Source organism: Ovis aries, chromosome 10 (genome assembly GCF_016772045.2).
Source record: "Ovis aries strain OAR_USU_Benz2616 breed Rambouillet chromosome 10, ARS-UI_Ramb_v3.0, whole genome shotgun sequence".
In the NCBI taxonomy this organism is placed as follows: Eukaryota; Metazoa; Chordata; class Mammalia; order Artiodactyla; family Bovidae; genus Ovis; species Ovis aries.
The window spans coordinates 62,344,709-62,369,643 of NC_056063.1; positions in this window are offsets into that span (position 1 = coordinate 62,344,709).

Genomic DNA, 24,935 nt, shown 5'->3' on the forward strand with positions numbered 1-24,935 from the left:
CTCCTCTTCACTTTCTGCCATAAGAGTGGTGTCATGTGCATATCTGAGGTTATTGAGATTTCTCCCAGCAATCTTGATTCTAGCTTGTGCTTCTTCCAGTCCAGCGTTTCTCATGATGTATTCTGCATATAAGTTAAATAAGCAGGGTGACAAGATACAGCCTTGATGTACTCCTTTTCCTATTTGGAACCAGTCTGTTGTTCTGTGTCCATTTCTAACTGTTGCTTCCTGACCTGCATATAGGTTTCTCAAGAGGTAGGTCAGGTGGTCTGGTATTCCCATCTCTTTCAGAATTTTCCACAGTTTATTGTGATCCACACACTCAAAGGCTTTGGCATAGTCAATAAAGCAGAAATAGATGTTTTTCTGGAACTCTCTTGCTTTTTCCATGATCCAGCGGATGCTGGCAATTTGATCTCTGGTTCCTCTGCCTTTTCTAAAATCAGCTTGAACATCAGGAAGTTCATGGTTCATGTATTGCTGAAGCCTGGCTTGGAGAATTTTGAGCATTACTTTACTAGCGTGTGGGATGAGTGCAATAGTGCAGTAGCTTGAGCATTTTTGGCATTGCCTTTTTTGGGGATTGGAATGAAAACTGACCTTCTCCAGTCCTGTGGCCACTGCTGAGTTTTCCAAATTTGCTGGCATATTGAGTGCAGCACTTCCACAGCATCATCTTTCAGGATTTGAAATAGCTCCACTGGAATTCCATCACCTCCACTAGCTTTGTTCATAGTGATGCTTTCTAAGGCCCACTTGACTTCACATGCCAGGATGTCTGGCTCTAGCTGAGTGATCACATCGTCATCATTATCTTGGTCGTGAAGATATTATCTATACAGTTCTTCTGTGTATTCTTGCCACCTCTTCTTAATATCTTCTACTTCTGTTGGGTTCATACCATTTCTGGACTTTATCGAGCCCATCTTTACATGAAATGTTCCCTTGGTGTCTCTAATTTTCTTGAAGAGATCTCTAGTCTTTCCCCTTATGTTGTTTCCTCTATTTGTTTGCATTGATCCCTGAGGAAGGCTTTCTTATCTCTCCTTACTCTTCTTTAGAACTCTGCATGCAAATGCTTGCATTTTTCCTTTTCTCCTTTGCTTTTAACTTCTCGTCTTTTCACAGCTATTTGTAAGGCCTCCCCAGACATCTGTTTTGCTTTTTCACTTTTTTTTCCAATGAGGGTGGTCTTGATCCCAGTCTCCTGTACAACGTCACAAACCTCCGTCCATAGTTTATCAGGCACTCTATCAATCAGATCTAGTCCCTTGAATCTATTTCGCACTTCCATTGTTCAATCATAAGGGATTTGATTTAGGTCATACTTGAATGGTCTAGTGGCTTTCCCTACTTTCTTCAATTTAAGTCTGAATTTGGACATAAGGATTTTATGATCTGAGCTACAGTCAGCTTCTGGTCTGGTTTTTGTTGACTGTATAGGGTTTCTCCATCTTTGGCTGCAAAGAATATAATCAATCTGATTTTGGTGTTGACCATCCGATGATGTCCATGTGTAGAGTCTTCTCTTGTGTTGTTGGAAGAGGGTGTTTGCTATAACCAGTGTGTTCTCTTGGCAAAACTCTACTAGCCTTTGCCCTGCTTCATTCCATATTCCAAGGCCAAATTTGCCTGTTACTCCAAGTGTTTCTTAACTGCCTACTTTTGCATTCCATTCCATATAATGAAAAGGACATCTTTTTTGGGGTGTTAATTCTAAAAGGTCTTGTAGGTCTTTATAGAACTATTCCACTTCAACTTCTTCAGCATTACTGGTTGGGGCATAGATTTGGATTACTGTGATATTGAATAGTTTGCCTTGGAAACTAACAGAGATACACACACATGTATATATAAATATACATCAAATTCTGTAATCTTAAAGATTATAATTTTTTCAGCTATATAGTAAAATTTACAAAAAAAGAGGACCCTATTAAAAACCTCAAAAAATAATTCCTGATAGATTTTTAAATATTTATCAGAATAAAATAAAGCAAGGAATGAACAGAAACTTAAAATAGCTCATCATGATATTGAAATTATGATTTGTCCTTTCAAACAGTTTTCAATATTTTCCAGAATACAATTGAATTGAAAAAAAAATCAAATATTTTATATAACTGAGCAATTTTAGAAGGAAAATGCATAGTATTTTAACACCTACATTAGTAAAAATAGTAAAAGAATAAAACGTCTAAAAGTTAGACGTTAGCTAGTAAAGTGCCAATAAAATCAATAAGAAAAAGTAGCAGAAGCAAGTAATTCAATAATATAGACAGTGAATAATGAGTTTTTTAAAAAATCAGATAAATTAGACACAATAGCTAATTGTACACTATTTGGTTGTAAAAAAAATAAATATCAACAACATAAACTGTGATTAATTTTTAACGCAGGAAAGAAAGGGAAAGCTTTGGTTACTTTCATATCATCACAGAGTCCCACACCCCATTTTAATATATTCCATTCTAAAAAACTGAGCTTGTAATCTAGAAACTATATTTCCAAGGACCCCATAGTACTTGGCCTCTTATTAGATTTAGAGTAGGTTTAGAAGGTGGTTGGAAGGGAAAGGTGCTATGTTTGGTCCCCAAAATACGTCTTTTACTGGTAGAGTCTGCTTGTGATTGCAATGCCAGGGTCCAGGACTCTACATCCGCTTAAGCCAGGATGTTTGGAAGATTAAGCACCAAATGAGAACCAAGTCAGAGAAAGTTTAGAAAAATAAAAACTAAAAAATAAAACTGACATATGATTATTAGTTCAAAATTGCAAACAGTAATCACAGATATAGAGTATAATAAAATACTATGATTTTTTACTACAAATATCATCTGGTTGGCTGATTAGACCAGATTAAACAAAATACTCATCATAAGTGGTAACAAACAAAAAAGAGAAATGCTTAAAAATGAAAATGTGCTCAACATAATAAGAATCTTCTTTTATAGGAAGACTCACTTAAAAAAACTTACTGCCAAGTAAAGTTATATATTTGATGAAATACTAATTCAATGCCAAGAGGATTTTGTGTCTAAAAGTAGAAAATTTTATTTTATTTTTTTATAGAAAAATATACAAAATTAAAACAACCAAGAAAATCTTCAAAAAGAAGAGCAATGACATGGATGAGAAAGAATGGGACTAGCTCAAACAAAAAATAAAAATATAGTAAAATATTTTATATATAAAGCTGCATGATAGTGACATAGAAAGGTTACCAGAAAAAAAACACAACAGCCAAGATCCAGAAATAGACTAAACAGTTAGTATATGATAGAAGTGCTATTTCAAATTGGTGGGAAAAGCATTTTTCTAATAAAGAATTTTGAGACCATAGGTAATAGTCACATAGAAAAATGAAATTTCAGTTATACTTCATAAAATACACCATTAAAAATTCTGACTGTTTGGAGACCCAACCAAAGTTAAAAAAGAAACATAGGATCAAAATAAGCAAGATCTAGGAGAGATGAGTGATTTTATTTATATACTAGAAATAAAGAAAGTTTTTAAATGAGGATTCAAAAATCAGTAACAAGTAAATGATAAATGCAACTACAGAAGAATTAAATATTAATGTATAATATATATACGTATATGTCTATCATATTTTATGTTTATGTGTGTATATGTTTAATGTAATATATATGCGTATATGGGCTTCCTTGGTGGCACAGTGGTAAAGAACCTGCTTGCCAATGCAGGAGACATGGGTTCAACCTCTGGGTCAAGAAGATCCCTTGGAAAAAGAAATGCTAACTCACTCCAGTATTCTTGCCTGGGAAATCCCATGGGCAGAGAAGCTTGGAGGGCTACATTCCATGGGATCACAGAATCGGACATGACTTAGTGACTAAGCAACAACAACAAAGTATGTGTGGATAGATAAACAGATAGATATCCATTTATCTAAATATCTATCAAAAGCCCTAAATTAGAGACTGAATATGGCCAGAAAAATTTTTAAATAGTTGTAAATAGAACTAACTATATCCATATTGCCATCAACTAACCACATTCTCTCATTATTGTATGCAAAATTTCAAAGGAATTTCAAGACAAAATCCTATATAAATGCTTTTGATAAAAATGTACAAAGTATGTTGAAAAGAAATCATGAATTAAATACTTTGAGTACTGCTCATTGGTTCCTCTTTTGCAAATATGGAAGAATCATACACATGGTGATATTTGTAGAGAGTAAACATTATTTTACCCATGTTTGTCTAAGAAATATATTCTCTTTTTTTGAATCCACTGCTATTTTCCACCCATCTGCATGATATTTGAAGGTGTCTCACCAAACATTCTAGGAAGGGTGTTGAGAAAGAAAAGTCTGTCTTTGATTTTCTGTATCTATGTAATAAAACTAAATCATCAGTGAAAACATTTTCTGCCATTCAGACATGAAAAATAGGCAAAATCAGAATGAGGAAAAGAGTTAGAAATGGAAGAGGATAGAGAGTGAAAAGGAGTTATTGGTTCATGAACTGACCAGTGTACATGGAGGGTAAGTACAGACCTAGGGAAAAAGCAGACCACTCTGCATTGGCAGATGGCAAATTTAAAGAGCAAGAGAACTTACTATAAGGCTTGTCCTAGGTGTCCTAGGTCACGGTGGAGAGGTCTGACAGAATGTGGTCCATTGGAGAAGGGAATGGCAAACCACTTCAGTATTCTTGCCTTGAGAACCCCATGAACAGTATGAAAAGGCAAAATGATATGATACTGAAACAGGAACTTCCCAGGTCGGCAGATGCCCAATATGCTACTGGAGATCAATGGACAAATAACTCCAGAAAGAATGAAGGGATGGAGCCAAAGCAAAAACAATACCCAGTTGTGGATGTGACTGGTGATAGAAGCAAGGTCCAATGCTGTAAAGAGCAATATTGCATAGGAACTTGGAATGGTAGGTCCATGAATCAAGGCAAATTGGAAATGGTGAAATAGGAGATGGCAGGAGTGAAGGTTGACATTCTAGGAATCAGCAAACTAAAATGGACTGGAATGGGTGAATTTAACTCAGATGACCATTATATCTACTACTGTGAGCAGGAATCCCTTGGGAGAAATGGAGTAGCCATCATGGTCAACAAAAGAGTCCAAAATGCAGTGCTTGGATGCAATGGCAAACCATTCAATGTCACAGTAATCCAAATCTATGCCCCAACCAGTAATGCTGAAGAAGCTGAAGTTGAATGATTCTATGAAGACCTACAAGACCTTTTAGAACTAACACCCAAAAAAGATGTCCTTTTCATTATAGGGAATGGAATGCAAAAGTAGGCAGTCAAGAAACATTTGGAGTAATAGTCAAATTTGGCCTTGGAATATGGAATGAAGCAGGGCAAAGGCTAGTAGAGTTTTGCCAAGAGAACACACTGGTCATAGCAAACACCCTTTTCCAACAACACAAGAGAAGACTCTACACATGGACATCACCAGATGGTCAAAACCAAAATCAGATTGATTATATTCTTTGCAGCCAAAGATGGAGAAACTCTATACAGTCAACAAAAACCAGACCAGGAGCTGACTGTAGCTCAGATCATGAACTCCTTATAGTCAAATTCAGACTTAAATTGAAGAAAGTAGGGAAAACTGCTAGACCATTCAGGTATGACCTAAATCAAATCCCTTATGATTGAACAGTGGACGTGAGAATAGATTTAAGGGACTAGATCTGATAGTAGAGTGCTTGATGAAGTATAGATGGAGGTTCATGACATTCTAGAGGAGACAGGGATCAGGACCATCCCCATGTGAGAGAAATGCAAAAAAGCAAAATGGCTGTCTGGGGAGGCCTTACAAATAGCTGTGAAAAGAAGAGAAGTTAAAAGCAAAGGAGAAAAGAAAAGACATAAGCATCTGAATGCAGAGTTCCAAAGAACAGCAAGAAGGGGTAAGAAAGCCTTCCTCAGGGATCAATGTAAAGAAAAAAGGAAAACAATATAATGGGAAAGACTAGAGATCTCTCCAAGAAAAATAGAGACACCAAGGGAACATTTCATGCAAGGATGGGCTCGATTAAGGACAGAAATGGTATGCAACCAACAGAAGCAGAAGATATTAAGAGGTGCCAAGAATACACAGAAGAACTGTACAGAAAAGATCTTCATGACCCAGATAATCGTGATGGTGTGATAACTCACCTAGAGCCAGACATCCTGGCATGTGAAGTCAAGTGGGCCTTAGAAAGCATCGCAACGAACAAAGCTAGTGGAGGTGATGGAATTCCAGTGGAGCTGTTTCATATCCTGAAAGATGATGCTGTGAAAGTGCTGCACTCAATATGCCAGTAAATTTGGAAAACTCAGCAGTGGCCACAGGACTGGAGAAGGTCAGTTTTCATTCCAATCCCAAAGAAAGGCAATGCCAAGGAATGCTCAAGCTACCGCACAATTGCACTCATCCCACACGCTAGTAAAGTAATGCTCAAAATTCTCCAAGTCAGGCTTCAACAATATGTGAACCGTGAACTTCCAGACGTTCAAGCTGATTTTAAAAGTCAGAGGAATCAGTGATCAATTTGCGAACATCTGCTGGATCATCGAAAAAGCAAGAGAGTTCCAGAAAAACATCTATTTCTGCTTTATTGACTATGCCAAAGACTTTGACTGGGTGGATCACAATACACGGTGGAAAATTCTGAAAGAGATGGGAATACCAGACCACCTGACCTACCTCTTGAGAAACCTGTATGCAGGTCAGGAAGCAACAGTTACAACTGGACACGGAACAACAGACTGGTGCCAAATAAGAAAAGGAGTACGTCAAGGCTGTGCATTGTCACCCTGGTTATTTAACTTATATGCAGCGTACATCATGAGAAATGCTGGGCTGGAAGAAGCACAAGCTGGAATCAAGATTGCTGGGAGAAATATCAATAACCTCAGATATGAAGATGACACCATCCTTACGGCACAAAGTGAAGAGGAACTAAAAGGCCTGTTGATGAAAGTGAAAGAGGAGAGTGAAAAAGTTGGCTGAAAGCTCATCATTCAGAAAACGAAGATCATGGCATCTGGTCCCATCACTTCATGGGAAGTAGATGGAGAAACAGTAGAAACAGTGTCAGACTTTATTTTTTTGGACTTCAAAATCACTGCAGATGGTGACTGCAGCTATGAAATTAAAAGACACTTATTCCTTGGAAGGAAAGTTATAACCAACCTAGATAGCATATTCAAAAGCAGAGATAATGATTTTGCCAAAAATGGTCCTTCTAGTCAAGGCTATGGTTTTTCCAGTGGTCATGTATGGATGTGAGAGTTGGACTGTGAAGAAAGCTGAGCACTGAAGAATTGATGCTTTTGAACTCTGGTGTTGGAGAAAACTCTTGAGAGTCCCTTGGACTGAAGGAGATCCAACCAGTCCATTCTAAAGGAGATCAGTCCTGGGTGTTCTTGGAAGGACTGATGCTAAAGCTGAAACTCTAGTACTTTGGCCACCTCATGAGAAGAGTTGACTCATTGGAAAAGACTGTGATGCTGAGAGGGATTGGGGGCAGGAGGAGAAGGGGATGACAGAGGATGAGATGGTTGGATGGCATCACCGATTCAATGGACGTGATTTTGAGTGAATTCCAGGAGTTTGGTAATGGACAGGGAGGCCTGGCCTGCTGCAATTCATGGGGTCACAAAGAGTCAGACACGACTGAGTGACTGAACTGAACTGAACTGAAGTGAGGCCACTGAAATGGGGCTGACACTCTCCACCCACCTATCAGAAACTTAAAAGTTTATTTAGAGGTCTTAACCTGGTTCAGCCATGTATGCAGACTGGATGGTCTTAAGAAAACATTGCTCTTTCAAGGAAGCTTCCTTGAAATGGCTCCAGCTATGGTAACTGTGAGCTGAACCCAGACTCCAAGGACAGGGAGGAGATAAATGTGTGCTAAGTCACTTCAGTCATGTGTGACTGTTTGCAATGCCATGGACTGTAGCCCAACAGACTCCCCTGTCCGTGGAATTCTCCAGGTAGGAATACTGGAGGGGGTTGCCATATCCTTCTCCCCAGAGATCGGACCCAGTCTCTTGCATTGCAGACAGATTCTTTACTGTCTGAGCTAATAGGCTTGTCTGACTCCTTGCGATCATATGTACGGTAGCCTGCCAGGCTCCTCTGTCCATAGGATTTTCCAGGCAAGAGCCCTGGAGTGGGTTGCCAGGCCCTCCTCCAGAGGATCTTCCCAACCCAGGGATCGAACCCATGTCTTTTCTGTTTCCTATATTGGCAAGCAGTTTCTTTACCTCTAGTGCCACCTGGAAAGCAGATAAGGAGACTCCAATTGACAAGATGGAGATTTCGGGTAAACCTGTATCCATGTCCTCTCAGTGGACTTCCTCCCCCTTTTCTACAAGAGTACACAAATAAGGAGAAGCTGGAATGAGAGCAAAGCTCGTGTTTATAAACTGTTGTCTGTGTTTGTTCCACAACCACGCTTTGTCCCCCACATGGCTGAGCCAATCTGACGCCATTTTGTCAGCCCCATCTTAAGCCTGTAGACCTGCTCTCTCCCCTTTCTGTATGACTGAGCTTTAGCCTATTCACAAGAAATGAAGCCAAGCCAGGTAAAGTCTCTATCAACTTTTACCCTTGCCTTCATCTGAGATCAAAGCTGAAAGAGTGCCTTCTGCTGACATTCATAAGACTGCTGGGGGAGAGGAAAAGCCCCTGGTTCCCAAAGGTAGAGACCTGCTTATCATCAGTAGTCAGACTCTGTCTCTAGCTTTGGTCCCCTTAAATTCCCCTGCACTCCTTTCGGTGGTGCACATACAGCTGCAAATGCCCCTTTATTATTGTCCACCTGAACCTGCCTGTATATAAGTTACCCACAATAAACTTCATTATTGAAATTCATGGAGTTGCCTGCTTTGTTTTTTGGTCTTGATGTTCCTTCTTAGTTTAGAGGATATTATTCAATATCTCCACCTCCCAATAGTCCAGTAAGTTCCAAATGTCTGCTGAGAACCTTTATAATAAACTTCTCTAAATACTTAGGCTAGTATAGGTCAATAAACCAGTCATGTGCAATCCAAAGTGCCCTTACTTATCCAGTTATTGTAGAGATCAAATGAAAGCACCTCATAAACTCTAAAGCCCTATACAAATATATGGTATTATTATAGTAATGACATAATAATTTCCTCATGTTGACTCAGTACTTATGAGTGTCTACTTCACCTTTATTCAGAGACTTTTAATGATTAATAATATCCAATTAGTAGTGAAAAGACACAATTATATTACTTGGTGAATTTTCAGATCCAGGGGATAAGTGCAGCTATGAATGGATTTGAAGTCTGAGAATTTCATTATAGCACTTTATGAATAAGAGTGAGACTTAAACTTTTTTATATTATTACAATGATTACAGTTATGAAAAAGAACACTTTTTATGACTAAGCAGAGACCAAAAATGTTTTAAATAAATTATCACACATTAATTTTAAAATATCTTGCTAAGATGAAGGAACATTTTGAACCCAGTAATGGACAGTAAAGAACAATTTGCAAGCATAGAAAATTCAGCTGTACTGTAAAAAATTTTGGAAAGCTAATTTATTTAACAACGGTTTTACAAGCCAGTAATACTTGATGTATTTTTATATGTTAATTTTTCTCTTACCTTAGCAGAAATAAAAAACAAAATGTTTATATTCAAACAAAATATGCAGGCCATTCTTGACTTTTTAGGTTCCATAACACAAATGAAATTTACCATAAGCCATAAAAATTCTATTTTCTTAGTTTTTCTCTTTTATATCTGTTCCTGCTTCGGTTTCAAGGACTGATGTTCGTTCTTTTTTCTCTTAGAAGGTCTAATTCCCCCAACCACACACCCTCCAAAAACCCACATATATTCTATTTCTCAAAAAAATATTTGGACTATCATAAAACAAAATTAGGCCACACACATTTGTAAAATGTAATTTCTGTTTTAATTCCTTGTATTTTACTCCAGGGAGTATATCAATGTGATAATGTGTATTTGTTATTTCTAAGAAGACCATCTTCTATTTCTCCTGATGTTATCCATTTATAAAAAATAATAAAATTTTTGTTTAAGATGATCCTGAACCTATCCTACTTTAACATAGTTTTTAGAAAAGAGCAGCTTTTTTTATAAATGTTCTTCAGCTACCCTCATGATGTTGGTTCCAACCATTGAATCCACTTAATTTCTTTTCTGCATGTTTTATGACTATAACAGACTCTAACAAATATGGAAGAAGACTGGTGGGAACATGAAGAAAAAATCAGATTGCGCTCTAGTGTATATAAATGTAGAGCACGAAACAACTACGTCCTGGGATTCTCCATTTATAGAGAAAATAAATGTCCTTTTCTCTTAAAAAAAGAAGAGAAAAGTTTGAGTGGGATGTCATTCATCTGCTAGTGAAAATGAAAAGACTACTGTTAATGACTAACATTTATTCAGAGCTTATTATATGATAAATGCCAATATATTCTAGATATTATTTTAAAGTGTACCTTTTCAAACTTTGTCATCCTCATAGATTTTCTTATGAGCTCATTTGATTTTGATTTTTGAGATGACTTATTTCATATTATGATATACAAAGATATATCAAAGTATGAAAACTTGAAATATGAAAATATGAAAAACTCATATTTTGTTAACCAAAATATGAATAACAAAAAATAATAATGCATAATCATCCAGATCATGGCTTAAAAGTTAACAGTTTTTTCTGGTTCTCACTCTGTATATAGTTCCAACCTTCCCTGATCTTCAAAAAAAAAGGCCTTTTTCAGAACAATGAATAGTTTTTCTCCAAGATTTTTATTTCATACTGTTTCTCTTTAGACCATTCCTAAGATGATTTTATTACAATGTAAGTTTTCCTTTTATGTTTCATGTTTAATATTCCCTTTCAAACGCTTAATTAATGGTTTCCTATTTCAAGTTTTAGTTCTAAAGTCTTTTCATCTTGAGGCTCACTGTCTTTTTTTCTTTAGTTCTTAAAGCTAGTGTATGATTTTCCCCCATCTTTAGTCTTGATTTTTACAGAAGTGTGTTTCAGTAAAGTTCAGCAGAGAATCATTAAACTTTGAAGGAATTTAGGTAATGTCTGTAGGTGTGAAAACAGAAATTACATCTATGTAAAGTCAAATCAAGTAAGTTTATAGAGGTGGAGCATAAACAGAGCAATTGCAAAATCATACTAGATCAACTATCAGTTTAAGATAGTTGGACTGATAATTGGAAGTTAATTATTGTGTGGAAATACTCTAGGTAAATTTTTTATTTATTTTTTTTTTTTTTACTCTACTCAGATTTCCAGGAGATTTCCAGGTCCCCTCAGCCCTTACTCCCACCTTTGTTTATGAGGTAACCACTGCTTTGTCCTTTAAGGCCATATATTAGTTTTACCTGCTTTTGAACTTCATATAAGTAATCATCATATAATATGTACTCTTTAATGTCAGGTTTCTTTTCTGTGCAACATTACTGCAGTGAAATTTTAGTCATGTTCTGGTGTGAGGCAGCACTTTGTTCTATTTCATAGCTGTGAGTTATTTTGTTGTTTGACTATATTACAACTTAGTTGTTCATCAAAAGAAACTTGGATTGTTTCTAGTTTTTAGTTATTAGAAATAGTGCTGCAATGAACATTGTTGAAAATGTTTTTGTTGGACGTAGCACCAAGAGTGAGATTGGGTCACAGGATAAACCCATATTTAGATTTAATAAATGGGGCAAAAGTTTCCCCAAGGTACTACGTGTTTATACTCCTATCAGCCATGTATGAGAGTTTGGTGTTGTAACCTGTTAATACAGGGGTAGATTCTTTTATTTTTTACCAGCGTTTTACATTAAGCACAAAACGCTTTTAAACGGAGTACCATGTGTGATGGACAGAGGCAGTGTTTCCTCACAGCTGGCAGGGATCATTGTCATGAGGATATGCCTATTAGATCTCTGACCTCAGGGAATCTAATCGACCATTGGTGCCCATTGCTATGCTTTGACATTCATCACTGCACTCTCAGTGATCGCATACATTCAATAGGGTCTTCTTGGCAAGGATGGAGTGTGTCAGAGTACCGGAAGCTGAACTGTTTCTGGGAAATACATTGCATTGCTCATCAGCAACTTGGGCTTAAAGGCTCAACAATGTCTTTGCCATTAACTTTCTTAGAAAATCTATATTAGATTTTTTTTTAATCTAGTCTTTCTTACTTCCCTTTCTCCTCCACAGAAGTCAGACCTGCCTTATGATCTGACAGCTTTCCTGCTCTACTCCAGCTCTTTCACATTCTCTCTCATCCAATAAATCTCTTGTATATCGAATTCTTATTGCAGTCTGTTTCTTGGAAGACCCAAGCTAAAAGATATGAAACCAGTAGTGGCTCTGCACTTTGGGACCACTTATTCACCACCTCATGGGCACACTTGATGATATCCAGAATATGGCACAGATGGAGTGGCAACCCAATTGTTAAAGAATTCACTGTAGGTGACCTGGGAAATGGTTACAGACATGGGAAATGCCCTTTCAAATGCAATGATTCAGGCATCCGAAAGTGTGAAAGATAGTGAAAGTGGCTGGTTATCTCCAGAAGGACAATGAGTAAGTCAAGGCCATTAATAGCAAATAAAGACTAAGTTTAGAGTCAAAGTTGTTGTTGTTGTTGTTGTTGTTGTTGTTGTTTTTAGTTTATTTAGGTTTTGTTTGTTTGTTTGTTTGTTTGTTTTGTTTTGTTTTGTTTTACATTACAAGTAGGTCCTTGCAGGGGAAAGATGAACATAAATGAGTGGAAGATAGAACACCAACAATTAGAGATACAGATTCAGTGGATATTAAATGCTCAACCAACACATAATCAGTCATCAATGGGACTATCCAAGGTTTTGGATATCGAGGATGCTGGATCAAGAGGGTAAGCATATAAAAATAGGTAAGTAAAACTTCATTGACTTGAGAGCATTTTCTAGGGATATGGGATTTCACAGCCTGGCAAAAATCCTAGGAAATGGATCAAACTCTCTGTTGGGGTGACTCTGAGAGATCTGGAGAAATTGATGACTAATGCCAAACAGAGTAGAAATGATACTTACCTCTCTGCAAGCAGAGGTAGAAAGAGAATGACTGAAGGAGGTAGACATGCTGAAATCAAAATTTCCTGTGAAGTCAAGAAAATTGCCAGAGTATTGTGTTCTACTGGAAAGTGAAAATGACATACCATTCACCAAAGCTGTCAAGAATGTGTGGGTAAAAAGCATAGTCTTCACTAGGAAGTTTGGTGATGGCTTTCTGTTGCAGACTAGGTATGACATTGGGGTAGTTATTACAGTATTTAGCTTGTTAATATCCACTGGGCCCCAGACTTAAAGAGGCCAGGTGACAGCACTTAACTGCCAAGCCAGAGGCTGCAACTGCTATAAGGCTGAAAGGGCAGACAATGGGGCTTCACCGGCAAGAAATTCTATGAACAATTAATAAAGCATCATGTCCGCTGGATCAGCCAACAATGGTGCAGGAGCAGGCAGCCAAGATTGGTTCATCAATAAAAATTCATACTTGGGCAGTTCTCAGCCCTTAACTGATTTTCAGTTCTGGAATCTATTGACTGGAGAAATTGCAAAATCCTTAGGAGGAAACACTTTGCAACTGAATAGCAAAGTTATACCATACTGATTCCTCCAGTTTTTTCCAAAAGAATCTATGGGAGGGAGGAGGGAGGGGGGTTCAGGATTGGGAACATGTGTATACCTGTGGCAGATTCATGTTGATGTATGGCAAAACCAATACAATATTGTGAAGTAATTAACCTCCAATTAAAATAAATAAATTTATATTTTTAAAAAAATTATGACAACTAGAAAAAAAAATCTATGGCCATTCACTTGGTTTAATTTAAAATGTGGAAAGGAGAATAATTTGACATTTTGACAATAAACACAGAGTTTTGAGATGGCATGGATTCCCAGAGACCTGGTGTATCAGCATGGACCTCGTGGTGGAGGCAGCTTATGGGGACCAAGTAATACATATCATAGTTGACAGTGAGCCCTGCCTGTGGGGGTAAGAGTTAATACCGCTGAAGTTCATATCCCCATCTCCCAGTCTTATGAAGCAATATTTTCTGTGCTTTGGTAGAAAGCACAGAATGAATGAACTAACCTGGAAGCAAAGGGAGAGGAAGATACTGTGATCCAGCCAAAAAAAAAAAAGTGACAGAGGTAGACTAAGGATAAATTGAGAATTAAATTTAAAAATATGCTTTAACAACTGTGTCTGCTTCAAAGGATTAGAGGAACAACAAGGGAAATTAAACATCAGAGAAAGATCATAAGTATATCTAATTGTTATGGTAAAGGAGGTCTCAGGCAAAGAATGTTTATGCAGTCACTGATGTTCTGCAAATTATTTGAGACATGGGAAACTCAAACACTGAGGGAAGACAGTGTTTTGGGGAGGACCAGCTGGTAGTTTCTCACTGGATGCATAATGTGACAGAATTTGGAAGAATCAATAAAGTCAGCTTCAGTTCAGAAATCTGTTAACGATGATTTTTCAGCTGGCATAAATGTTCAGAGAAGACAGAAGTTTTTCCAAAGGGCTGAATTTATGGACCTAAAGAGCTCAGGAAGAGAAGAGAAAAATGAGTGAAAGTTAGTCAACAAATAAAATACATTTCAAAATGGCCTTGAGTTTCTCATAAAATGGAAGAAAGACAGACTGAATGACATGGGAGCGGATTACGTCAAGGCTGAAAATGGCAACTGTGGCTTGTTCTCAATTTAGAGTGCCCTGTTCATCATAGAGAACATTTTTATGCATTTTGATTCTTGCATGGAGCTGTTAAGGAAATGGAAATATAGTGGTTTCAAATATTGAAGAGATTCATTATAGGTAGAAAGCATACCAAATTATTGTCATTATACCTAATTTGGACATAGAAAGAGGTCATAATTAATCTCCTCATGGTTGATGTCTGTCATTTGATTTCAAAATCTCAATCCATAGGATCTGGTCAAGTGGTATGTATTGATTGGATTTGATACAACCAAGATGCATTTCTCTACTTACTATTTTTTCTATAAATCAATATCTAACAAACATTAGATAAAGATATTATTTAAAACAATATTTTTGCTTCAGTAGCCTGAAATATAAGAGTGTAGAGGCTGAATGTGATATCCCTCTGTCCTTTTGAATCATGAGTTCAATATGAGGCAGGCATTTGCATGAATTTAATAAATCTCTTTTAGGGTATTCCAACAGAATTCTAGGGGCTTCCCAGGTGGCTCAGTGGTAACGAATCTGCCTGCCAATGCTGGAGCTGCAGGAGACTGCGGGTTCAATCCTTGGATAGGGAAGATGAGGGAAATGGCAACCCAGTCTGGTATTCTTGTCTGGGAAATCCCATGGACAGAGGAGCCTGCAGGGCTATAGTCCATGGAGTCGCAAAGAGTCAGACACATCTGAGCACCCACACACTCACACAATAGAGTTCTACCCATTATCAAGAAAAAAGTCCAAACTTAAGCTACAGAACAGACAGTCTAGATACCAGAGTTTAGGCCATTACTTGAATACTTATAATATTTTCTTTATTCAGCAGTGGCTCTACACTGCTTCTAAGAAACATTAATTATGCATCTACAAATAAGGCTCATACGATAATGATCACTTTTTCAGTTCTCCTGGTTTGATATTTTGATTGATTCAGGGGTCTTGATTCCATCAAAGTAGACTGAATTGTTTTTTATTGTTTTTTTTGTTTGTTTGTTTGTTTTTTACTTTTGAACTGTTTTTTAAAGCTAAGCAAGAGTTCATGTGTTTCTCTGAGGACAAGCCTACTCATTTTCTGTGAATGTCCTTGTTTCCTGACATGTGTTGGAAGCCTGCCTGGAAAATGAAACCAGTAATCAATGGGAAGAAGAGAGAAGAAATGAGATGAAAAAGATTTTACAGTGAATGCCATGGTCCGTTTAGTACTGAAGACTCTACTGCTTTTCTACAGTAATGTGAGTCTTCTGAAAAAGGGATTTTTTTGGGCAGAGTTACTTGAGTGTGGGATTTCTTCCAGTCTTTGTAGTGCTTCTCTGGTGGCTCAGATGGTAAAGAATCTGCCTGCAATGAGGGAGACCTGGGTTTGATGCTTGGGTTGGAAAGATCCCCTGGAGGAGGGCATGGAAGCCCCGTATTCTTGCCTGGAGAATCCCCATGGATAGAGGAGCCTGGCGGGCTATGGTCCACAGGGTCACAAAGAGTCAGACAGGACTGAGCAACTAAGCACAGTCAGTCTTTGCACTGAAGTGAAACAGAAGATGCATTTTAAAGACTGGTTTTCTGAAAGGGACTTGTAATACTACTTTTTAAACTCTAAATTATTATTTTATAATATATGGTATTTGAAATTGGACAGAAATGATAGAATTAATTTATGAACAATTTTATTATTGCTGAAAATGTTTCACTTGAGATGTGTGGTCATTTATTTAGTCAGATCAAAGTTCTGTAAAACAAGGGGTTTTATCTGCTTTGTTTAAATATCTAGCCTAAGAAGAGCTCAATAAATAGTTTGTGAATTTTATATGTACTATGCATTGTGGAAAAATCAATAAGAATCAGGATGGACAATTCAGTTAGAATAGCTTTTTTGAAGTTTCTTGAACTGATAGAACATGAAAAATTTAGAAGACTATTGAGAGGTTCAGCTGCCATATCACTGGTCTTATAAAAGTCATATAAAAAGCAGATAGATGAAGACCAAAGAACTCTTCTAGACTGAAGGAGAATGAATAGAAGCGACAAGCTAAATGTAAAATATGATTCTGCAGTGTCTGGATCAACTGGAATTCAGCTGATCTTAGCCATACTCCACTGGTCTTCACTCTGCTCTATGGAATGAGCCATCTGTCCTATGCCTTTCATTCCCTGAATCAGCAGGTACCTTAGGCACAAGTTTTTCCAAAATTCAGGGCAAGCTCAAGTGCACAAGTATAGAACAATGGCAACAAGTGGATTGCCACTGCAAGTTTCTGTTCACTTGATGTCTAAAACCATCTAATTTGCTAATGTATATCATAAAACCAAGCCCCATGCCAAAGTGTGGGAACACAAATGGCTGGAAACACTGCTACAATGGAGCAGTGAAGAACTGAGACCGATAGTTCAATACACCTCTTTTAATACGTACCTTACACTTTTGTATTAAATAGGTTCCCTATACGGTCTGGCCCATGGTGAATTCCTACCTCAGGTATGAATGAGTGCCAGTCACACTGCTGAACCGAAGGAAGGTGTTTTTTCTTACTAACCTATTGAAGGTGTTTTCTTCTTACTAACATATTACCCCATTGTTATTGCACTTTATTTACTAATTTTTGTCCAACTCCTTTGTGACTCTGGACAGTACCCTGCCAGGTTCCTTTGTCCAAGGGATTTTTCAGGCAAAAATACTGGGATGAGTTGCCGTTTCCTTCTCCAAGGGATCTTCCTGACACAGGGATCAAACCCATGTTTCCTGCATTAAGAGAGAATTCTTTACAGCTGAGCCACCAAGGAAGCCCTAGTAAGTTCTTTCTGGCCCTTGTTGATATGAAGAGACTATCATGTTAATGGTCTCCAAGTACATTGATTTGAGGCAAAGATAGCCTTCCTGCATTTTGGATCTATCATCATAAAACCTGCAAACATTTTGTATCATCAGTCCTTTTTTTTTTTTTTTTTTTCCCCCTGGCCTGGTAAAAATGATCACAGATGTGATTTTAAAAAGAGAGACAGAGAGTGAGGGAAGCATGAACAAGAGTGCTTATTATAGCATGGTTTGTGAGAGTGATAAAGTAGAAAATCCCAAAGTGCCCTCAACGAGGTAGGAGCAAATAACACTGGTTTTTCTACAGCAGATAAAAAAGAATAAAGGAGAATTTTAAAGAAAAAAGATGAAATAGTGGTGAAATAAGCTGGCTTTAGGACACAATGCCTGGATTTATGTGCTGGCTCCAGCATATAGAAACTCCAGGACCTGATGAAAATTGCCTAACCTCTCCAACTTAATGTCCTCTTCTGTAAAACCAAGTGAGAGGCATTTATTTCATGGAATTATTTGAGAATTAAAGGTAAAAACAACGCTCAAAAATGGTGCCTAGCTTAGCCCATTTCTAAAGCTCCTAGTGCTTAACACTACCTTGAAATTTCTATTTAGTAATTCTTTATTATTACATTTAAGCATGATAATAAAAGTAGTCTGTCACTCAGTTTAAAAAAAATCAGTAAATAAATATGAAATGTTCCTAAAATTTAGTTATATATCACTATATACACTCTATGCCTGTATCAACTGTATATATGCATATATTAACTATATATAAAATATATATATATAAATGCATTGCTAAATATGAATTATCCATAATAACATGTGAATAAAATATCTCCTAATATCATTGGAAAACTTAATTGGAAAAATTATCATTGGAAAAATTAATTTTTAAAAAGTGATACTCTAGTTAAACATTTGAAAGAAAAATAAAGCTAGATTGTCCTTCCCCAAAATATTTTAGAGCATTATTCCAAAAATTAAATTAGCCATATATTAACACAGATCTATATATTATATATATGTACATATAGATTTAAATTAGGTTAAACTTTCTTAGTATGAGGATGAGGACATAATCTACAACAATCTTTAATAAATAATTTTCTACATTAAAATTATTCCTTTTGTAATAAAACAAAGATTACACAAATGTGAATGCATACAGTGAGAAGATACTTATAGAAAGAAATTTTAATGAATTAACTATCTTCAAATTTATTAAGATAAATGAATAATAAATTGAGATAATAAGATAGATAAATTTCTATCTTTCAAAAGATAGAAATTCCTGTATTACTTTTTAATAGTGAAATGCAAACTAAATGAAGTGTTAGCAACTTTGTTTATGTCACTAAAAAAAGGAAAAAGAAAGGCTTTTTTTTTAAATGAAATACTATATTATTTTCTATCTTAAGATAATGTGTTCTTAAAATATTTAATTTGTAATCCTTTGCTTCATTACATAATTAAAGTGCTATAAAGTCAAAGATTCCAGTAGTTTCTAATTATTTTGTTTTGTTAAAGCCAATAATATCAAATTAGTTTAATTTCACTGTGTTTAGAAGCACTTGTAATAGGAACCACTTCACCCAATCCAATTTAATAAGACCAGATATCTGAATTAACTTGTTAATTAGTTTACTCCCATACTTATTCATTTATCCATTCAAACTTTAAAATTGAATATTAATTATGGACAGAGAATAAGACTTGGCATTTTTTATATATACTTAGCATTGTCAACTGTTATGTTTTCAATTTGGCCACCACAGAGACTTCACACACAGAGAGAGAAAAGTTCCCGACTTAGAATAATCTTCCTTATATTTATACATTCATTCATTTATTTACCTCAATTTGTTGAATATTTATTGCATGGCAAGAAGTTTTCTAGGTTGCGTCATGGACTTTATATGGTAAGATATGATAAATAAATAAATAAACATGATAAATTAAGTAGAAAAGTAAAATATAAGATGGTGATAAGTATTACAAAATAATAAAAACAGATTAAAATGATAGAAAAAATATTCAATGATGTGTAAAATTAAGCAACATTTTAGTCACTACTAATTTATATCAAAGGCTTACAAAATTTTGAAAATTATTTTAAAAGATTGCACTACATCTGATAGGATTATTTTTTATCATTTTTCCAAATGTTAAATATAATTATACTTCCATGTATAAGAATACAAGATAATTTAACTTGCTAGCTAACATTCCAAGTAACTATTAATCTTATAAAATGCTGTATGATTTTTAAAACATACATGTATATTCTTTTGTATCTTTCAGTTTTGTTAGAGATATTAATCTAATTTTTTTCCTTTGGAGATACTATTTCCTATTGTCAAGGTATAAGTATACAGATACTTTCAAAATAAAATAACAGACTACAATTGTGTCTTATAGTCAAATTACAAAATGTATTTTTTTAATATGTACTAGTAAGTTAACTAGTTCAGGAAAAAATACATAAGTAATTGTTTTGACTTCAAAAATTAAACCATGGATACTTTGAATACTTTCTGTTATTTCATTAATTTATTTTCTTGCACTCTTGTCTACTCTTCCTTAGAAGAAATTTTGTTTCTCATAAACGTTACTTTACTTATATGTTGCAATACCTAGTTAAGTCTCTACATAACACATTCCTTAATGCATGTATGAATGCATTAGCTGATTACTCTATCATTCATTTAATGTCTAGTTAAAGAGTACCTTCTAGATTAATGACAGCGTCCTAGGTACATGAATGGACACTGAAATCATGATATCTGTAAGAAATAGATTTGGTATAAATTAATTTGATTTCATAGAATCTAAGAATTATAGTGCATGATAAATTACTGCTGCTACTGCTGCTGCTAAGTCGCTTCAGTTGTGTCCGACTCTGTGCGACCACATAGACGGCAGCCCACCAGGCTCCACCGTCCTTGGGATTCTCCAGGCAAGAACACTGGAGTGGGTTGCCATTTCCTTCCTAATGGCCTGTAAATGGTCATGAAAATGTTCTTTAGAACTATCTGACGTGTCACACTGGGGCATTCTCTGCAATATAGTGGCATTGCCTTCTAAGACTCATTAAAGAGGGATTCTAGTTATGAATGGGCTCCAGATGTTCGCTAGTCTAGAAAACAGTCAAGTCTACCAGACTATTTTAGGACACTTCACAGTATTCCAACTTCTCCCTCTACTGCCCTAAATGCATTCTGCGGACAAACTTGATTTTTCGCTCATCTTTGCACGTGTTCCCATTCTTCCTAGTCTCCATTTTACTTTTCTTAATTCTAAAACGTGCAAAGTATCATCTCCATTATCTACTGGTGACTTGGAAAGACTTTAACTTATCTCTCCCTGGCTTCCCTCAACAAACAAGCACACACACACACAAATACACACATACACACACACACACACACACACACACATTCACCACAAACTTCCAAACAGTACAAACTATTGGTAAAATCAAAGTGAATTTTCTATGGAAATATGTCTTCCAGACAACTCTACTGACCACTTTCAAAACATCCACCCTCAAGAACTAGTAGTCATCACAACCATCTTCATTCAAGCCACTTAGACATTGAAAACTGACTCCCGAGAAAAATGTGTTCCTTGTGTTACTGAACCAACACCTTTTATTTATTATAATAATACTAAAAGATATGTTAAAAACAACAGAAACAACAGTATAGCTCTGATCACCACTTTTCATCACCAATCATCTATGTAATGAAACAAAAGTGTTTGTCATATTATTTTGGCAATTGAGTACACTTATACATTTATTACTTAGATTGTTACATTTTAGAGGGAAAAGCCTGTATAATATTTTTTAACTATTGTGTTTTTAGTGGCATATAAAAAGGGTATTCTTTAGGTATTTATTGAATTTAGTAAGTAATAGAAAATAACTCATGAGTACTAAAAGAATATTGGCTGCATCATTGCACTGTTTAAAAGAATTAGTTTTGTTTCCCATCATGTGCTCATTGCATTTAATGCTACAATTAATTATACTTAATTTCTACACTTGTAGAAAATCAGATAAAAGTGGAAAAGTGTTCTTATTTTTGTCATAAAGCCCACTAGTATCTCTTGTAAAATCCTGTTAAATCTTGTCAATTTTTTTTTTTAAGTACAAATGTGTGGGCTGTGATCCTGACAAGCTTCTGAAAAATTCTTATCAGACTCTGGTTGCTCTGGTGATCAACCATCTGTTTATACAACTGGAATTTTATTTCTTTTGGAAGATTAGGAGAAAAAAAGGAAATGAGAGCATCTTCGCTTATTTTTCATCATTTTACTTTGTTATAGAACAGTTAGCATTAGAAATTAAAAATTATGATCATTAAAATAGTTTTTAGAGGGAATCTTTGATTCTATCTGAAAGTAAAAAATTATGACCTTGAAGAGCTTATGGTAATTCACTAATAAGACCTTTCTGCTAAGTATATAAAAATTAGCATCAATATAAATTCTTATATAGACAGACACATAGGAAATGGAGACTTTTAATTTTTTCAACAGAGACACTCAAAATGATTGTTTTAAGGTAATAGGCCAAGTAGAAATTCATAGAAATGAGGCAATAATTTTACTCGAACCACTTAAATGGGAGGGAGAGGAAAAGGAGGAATTGGAGCAGAAAAAAAGGAATATTAACCAATTACTATGAAAATTTCTAAATTTTATAAAATCATTGTGACTGTAGGTAAACATGATAAGATCCCTTCCTATACCCCTGAAAAAGCCTGTATAAGTCAAATCCATAAATTCTGAGCTTCATTAGCTTCTTAATAATTCTGCCTCTGGTAAAGGTTATTTAAATTTTGGAAAATCTTGAAAGCTAAAGGAAGGAATCCTCTAATTCTAAATGGAAATATATGTCAGGGTCAGAGTAAGAAAGCTGCAATTCAAAACAAAGAAAGTAGTTAATACGCAGCTCTATTCAATGAGAGTATATACAAGTAAGTTTATGTAACCTTAATAATTATGAATAATTCTTACATGGAACATGTTTAAGAAAAACTTCAGAAAATGTGTTTATTATCTGTAATACTGAGCCCTGAGATATGAAAATACCAGAACTTTTTTTCAGGAGTTCTTTTGGCTAAAAACATAATTAAGACTGACTGAAGAACCCAGGTGAGAAGGCAATGGCACCCCACTCCAGTACTCTTGCCTGGAAAATACCATGGATGGAGGAGCCTGGTAGACTGTAGTCCACGAGGTTGCTAAGAGTCAGACATGACTGAGTGACTTCACTTTCACTTCTCACTTTCATGCATTGGAGAATGAAATGGCAACCCACTCCAGTGTTCTTGCCTGGAGAATCCCAGAGATGGGGGCGCCTGGTGGGCTGCCTTCTACGGGGTTGCACAGAGTGGGACATGACTGAAGTGACTTAGCAGCAGCAGCAGAAGAAGAACCTAGGTAGATATAAAAACACTTTAAGCAAAAGTAGAAATAAAAAATCAGCCTATTCATTTTCGTAGTTTAACGTGCTTGACCCCTCTAATAGAGAAAGAAAATCAAATAAATGCTGTGTAGTATTAAATAAAAACAAAATGGCCTCTGAAGTATAAGCTCAGTTCTGATAAATTAGATGTTTAATGCAGAAAAGTATAAATGCATACATGAATATATTGATATTTTATACCATTTTAAAAGTGCCTTATCCAGGAAGTATATATTTTTCATAATATTCTTGACCTACCAATATAGATTTTCCTTCATTCTCCATTTATCAAATATCACATCTGGTTCTTCCTCTTCTGGAGTGAAAAATTTGATACGCTTTATATTAGTGATATCATTATTAAAAACTGAACCCCAGGCAATGAACTCTGAAATGAAAACACAAGCTCACCAAAAGAGTTGTTTCAATGGAGTTTGCAAAATAAACATCTATTTAAGGTTATTAAGAAAAATTTTATATTATGAATACTTTTCTTAGTGATCTAAAATCTTTAAAAAGAAAAGAATAAGTAGGCTATAGTTTAATAAATAAATACACTTTTTATTCTATGTTGACCAATCAACATAGCTTGAGAACTATTTGCTCATTAAATCTTTCATGCCAATTTATCATTTGCCCACTTCTACCAAATTTGACTAGCCCCAAAATTCGATGTGAATTTTCAATGCCTCATAATAGGTAAAACTTTTCAATACATATCCTCATGTATTTTATTTCCATATATTTTCAAAGAGTTCAATAAAAATTATTTAAGAAAAATAAAAGATTTATAAATATTGATAATTCTTTTCAATATTTGAAGTCTGATACTTTGAATTAAGGGTTGACTGCCATGTCACAAGCATGTAACAGACTCAAATATCCCTTTCAGTTAATCATACTCCAATCAAGTTGATTCGGAGAAGGCAATGGCAACCCACTCCAGTACTCTTGCCTAGAAAATCCCATGGACGGATGAACCTGGTAGGCTGCAGTCCATGGGAACGTGAAGAGTTGGACACGAATGAGCTACTTCCCTTTCATTTTTCGCTTTTATGCATCGAAGAAGGAAATGGCAACCCACTCCAGTGTTCTTGCCTGGAGAATCCCAGGGAGGGAGGAGCCTGGTGGGCTGCCATCTATGGGGTCGCACAGAGTTGGACATGCCTGAAGCAACTTAGTAGCAGCAGCAATCAGATTGATTAATGTCCATTATGCAGAATTACTTTAAAAAAATTTACATTCTAGCAGAATTATGCTGGTGGCACTTAATGATAAATGCTGTTCTAGTTATGTATATGGGACCCACCATTTTTCCTGTAACTAGAGTAAAAACCAATTGACACATTGCTACTTTACTACAATGTAAATGGGTGGAAAAATGGTTATATCACTTTGTGTTATAAATGGATTCTTGTTTTATGATGTCAGAATGCTGGCATTGTTCTAGCCAGTGCAGCCACATTTTTTAAACAAGCTTGTTAGGAATATTATAACATTATATCCTCATGGTGTAGTCATCCATCTAGCTTTAAAAATGAGTAGGAATTGTCTTGTTACTTTCAGAATGGTATGCAACAGTCTTTCGCCTGAAATGTTAAATGAAGTATGCTGCTAGTTTTACAGGCTCATCCTAGTTCATGTTAATTTTTAACAGTAAGAGAACTACACTAGGGTTGTTGTTGTTGTTGTTGTTGTTTGCATCCATTAAACAATTTATAACTTGTGCTAACATCACAAGAGATAGCAAGAAAATATAACTGAATGTTGCCTAAAAGATAATTTAAAATCTTGGGGGTTTTTGTTTTTGTGGTGCAGACACCTACACTATATTATATTCTGCTGTGTAAGTTTTTGCTTTTTCTCCTGT